At 43.0% G+C, this 4,496-nt stretch overlaps 1 pseudogene; it reads right to left on the bottom strand.

Moving 5' to 3' along the window:
• Nucleotides 1-2,186: 2,186 nt before the first annotated feature.
• Nucleotides 2,187-3,947, bottom strand: LOC144237508 (cationic amino acid transporter 3 pseudogene; annotated as a pseudogene).
• Between the last annotated feature and the right edge of the window lie 549 nt (nucleotides 3,948-4,496).

Here is a 4,496-nt window from a genome sequence, read left to right on the forward strand (position 1 = left end):
TAGTTGAGAAGTGTACGGTAATCCTGCCTCTAGCAGGCTTCCCTGGAGTCATCTACTCCCTGTTGGGAAGATGAGAAATTCTACAACTAAGAAAGCAACTTCCTTTCCAGGGCGGACATACATACATACAATAGAAAACCACTGGCCTTTCTATGACAACTGTAAAACTGCCTCAAGAAAAATGGCTTTTGTGTCCATGGTGGAACCAGTCTCATCTTCAGGGAATCCTTGGAGTCATATAGAACTGGCTGAGCCTTCGATCAATTTTACTCAACGCATGGGAATGAGTGGAGCAGGAGCAGGCAGAGTCATGTCAAGCATTCTCCTGCCCCAGGGCTGTATTTTCTCTGTTTCTCTTTGAATTAACTGTTGAATTCAACAGTTTCTCTTTGAATTAACTTTTCTTCATTCTTGGGTCTACAGGAAGGGGAGAACCCACTCCTTGTCCCGAGCAAGATCTCACTCTGAGCGAACAGACAAGACAGTCACTAGAACTCAGGCATAGCCACACAAAGGCAAAACTAGACATGCCTGGGTACAGTTCTAGGTGCTGGGTACAGATTTCGATACCATTCTAGATATAGTTCTGGATGAAGAGAAATGCTTTGTTAAAGAAATCTCTCTGAAGATAGTTAAAGGAGTAGCACAGTGCTAGCCTGAAAGGAAGGAGAATTTTCTGTACCAAGGAAATGTGTAAGGCTCAATTCAATTTAACATGAATTTATTAAATGCTGCTTATGTGTCTGGTCCCAGCTGGATGCTCTGGGGAAGTGAACAAGAAACTCTCCTTACCTATGACCTAAAATCAGGAACAATATACAGAAAATAAAGAAACACAGATACCTGTGGTATTTCATTTTTTAAAAATTTCAGCTTTATTGATTTATAACTGATATATAAAATCGTAAGGTATTCAATGTGTACATTGTGATGGTGATTTGATAAACACATACATTGTGAAATTATTCACTATGATTTCTCCACTGTGAAAGGATTAGTGATGACATTTTAATCTGATTATTTCATTAAATGAAGGTAAGTGTTCAAAGGGTGCCTTGGTTTCTCTCACTTCATCTTTAAATGTAGAGGAGCTTCAGTTGGAGCTTTGGTTTTCTGTGTGTGGTCCCTGGACTAGCAGTATCAACAACACCTGTGAACTTCTTAGAACTATAAGTTCTGGGCCCCACCTAGACATATTGAATTCCAAAAGCTGGAGGCTGGGCCAGTAGTCTGTTTTCACAAGCCCTCTAGGTGAGGTGACACACATTAAAGTTTGAGCACCACTAAGCAAAGGACTATTCCTGGTCTTTCTCCACCCCCTGCACTGTGACATTGATTAGTGAGTTAAAGAGACAGCATTGAGCATGCCCAGCTCGGTCCCTTTCACTTTCTTTTTCGGGTTTCTTTTTTTTTATCCAGAACCAAATTAGCCACAGGACACATGATATATCTAATAAGGGGTTAATATCTAAAATATATAAAGAACTTATACAATGCAAAACCAAAAGGTCAAATAAGCCATTAAAAAGTGGACAGAGAACTGAAATAAATATTTCCCAAAGAAGACATACTAGATGGCTATTAGACACATGAAAATGCTCAGCATCACTAATAGTCAGGAAGTATAAATTAGATCCAGAATAAGATATCACTTTATACCCGTCAGAATGGCTAAGAAAAAAAATAAAGAAGAAATGACAAATGTTAGTGAGGACGTGGAGAAAAAGGAACCCTCATATACTGTTGGTGGGAATGTAATATGTTGCTGTCATTATGGAAACCAGTATGGAAGTTACTCAGAAAATTATATGTAGAACTAACATATGATCCATTATTTCTGCTATTGTATATTAGCCCAAAGAAAACAAAAGCACCGTTTTCTAGTTTCTTTTAATAGTAACTTTTTAAAAGTCAATATGCAGTGCATACACAACTGAAAAGTAGACATATAGAAAGAAGGAAAAAAAGGTGAAAGAGAAAAGACACATTCTTCATTTCACAATACACACAGAGCTCTATTAGAATTCCCCTACCAATATTCCATTGGAGGCCCAGCTTTCCATGTGCTGAAGAGTACTCTCCCATGTAGGGGACCTGACTGCACTCAGTTGTGATGATATCAAGCCAAATATTTACTGGTACTTCTGAGTTCAAGGTCTATACTTTTGACCCTAATTGAAGTATGGTTAATTAGCCAGGCTCTGCTGGATCCCATAGCTGAAGTAGACAGCAAACCCAATCAGCATCCAGACACCAAACAGGGCCCAGGTGCCAGCTCTTACCTGCATCATAAGGCAAACATTCACAAAGATGCTCAGTAGTGGGAGGAGAGGCAGGGCAGGGACCTTAAAGGGAAGGGGACTGGACCTCTGTGGCTGTCTCCAGATGACCCCAGTGAGCCCAGTGATGAGCACCAGGAGCAGCACAACCACGGAAATCCACACTGGGTCTCCTGAAAGCAGAACTGGCCACTGCACCAGCACCAGGCACAGAAGGGTGAGAAGCAGAACAAGCAGTGAGGAGCAAACATAGACAACCCGGCCAGAGAGGGGAGTGGGGGTGGGGCTGCCTGGAAAAAATAGTCCCTGTAGAGTCAGCTTCTCTGCTGCAGGTCCACTTCCCTCCTGCAGCACTGCTTCATTTCTCCCATTCCTCCTCTGAGGCTGATACCTGATGATGAGAACACAAGTAGCCAGCAGGGAGTAAGCTAGCAGGGCCCCAACTGACATGAGGTCCAGGAGATCAGTGAGTCTGAAGAAGGAGGCCATGATGGCTGCAATAATGCTCAGGATCACAGTGGCCACGATGGGGGTGTTTGTGCCAGTTTGGATCCTGGCAAGGACAGGGAACAGGAGCCCATCTTGTGTCATCATGTATATCAGATTACGTATGGGGAACATAAAGCCAAAGATGCTGATAGAAAGACTACAGAGAAATCCAAAACTTACAACATAGTAGGCAGGTGCCCAGCCAGTATGGAGAAATGCCTCAGACAAGGTGCTCCCAGGTTGAAGCTTGTAGTAAGGCACCATAAGTGTAAGTGCTGAAGAGACACCAAAATACATCAAAAAGCAGATGAGCAGTGAAACAACAATGCCCACAGGGACAGAATACTCAGGATTTCGGGCTTCTTCGACTCTGGTAACAATAATAGTAAAACCTATAAATGCATAGAAACAGGTAGCTGCTCCACGGAGAATCCCCTTGAAGCCAAAAGGCACAAATCCTCCAGAGCCCAGAGGGCCCAATGTAGACGTGTCATTGAGTCCAGCCATTATGTAGTCCTCTTCTGTGAGCTTCCAGTTGTGCAGGTCCCCCTTCATGAAGCCAGCAATGATCACAAAACTGAGAACCAAAAGTTTCACCAATGTGACCGTTTTGGAAACCAGGAAAATCAAACTATTCCTCAGAATCAACCATTCCATGAGCAACAACACAAGGCCCACAACAATGAATCCTAGAATTTCTCCAAGAGCCTGGGAAATATTTGGTGAGATGTTCTGAGACATCTGGTTCCCAAGAAGATTGTCAAATGCTAAGGTCCAAGCCCGGGCCACAGTGGCTGTATGAGCAACAAAGAAGATGATGAGGTTCCAGCCAGTGATGAAAGCCCAGAGTTCACCTACAGTGACATAGCTGTAGAGATATGAAGAACCAGAAAAGGAAACCTGGACACCAAACTCTGCATAGCACAGCCCAGACAACACAGAAGATAGGCTGGCCACCAATAGGCAGATCACAATGGATGGTCCTGCTTTATCTCTAGCCACCTCACCAGCCAGGATATATACACCTACACCTACTGTGCAGCCCACACCCAAGGCCACTAAATCCAGAGTAGTTAGTCTTCTGTCAGGGCCCATATCAGCCACATATTCCTCCAGTATACGTCTGCGTACCAGCTTTTGACCAAATCTGCGAAGTGCCAGACACAGCATTCTAGCTGTGAAGAGATTCCAGGATCAGAGAGCTATAGCAAGTGCAGGAGCCATGAGTCTGGGATCAGGTTTGGTGAGACTGAGTTAAACTGAGTTGGGGTGGGGCTTCCAGGTTCCATTGCTCAGGCATCACAGCTACCGCTTCATATTTTTTCTGGTATATGCTATCCCTCCATAAAGCCTAAAAAAATAAATAAATAAATATTTACTGAACAAAGGGGTTCAATCATTCAACCAAAGTTCAGAAGTCCCTTATTGCGCACAAATATCACAGAAACTGAATCCAAAGACATCATAGAAAAATCAACTCTGCTTTCTCCTCCCAGAATTAAGGGTCGACTACCTCCTAACATTCTCCCTTTTTACACACCACATGATATATTCCCATCTGGGTCCCCTAACTCATGAAGCTTCATGTACTAACTAAGCCGTAAGACACAGAGGGCATAAATATATGTGCAATAATTCACACGTGGGATGTTTGCATGGTGCTTGAGCTTGAGTTATGACGCATTAATTATAGACTAGTGAGCTTTGTTGCAAGTACATAACAATTTT

This window comes from Crocuta crocuta, unplaced genomic scaffold, assembly GCF_008692635.1.
Source record: "Crocuta crocuta isolate KB4526 unplaced genomic scaffold, BGI_CrCroc_1.0 scaffold276, whole genome shotgun sequence".
Taxonomy (NCBI): domain Eukaryota; kingdom Metazoa; phylum Chordata; class Mammalia; order Carnivora; family Hyaenidae; genus Crocuta; species Crocuta crocuta.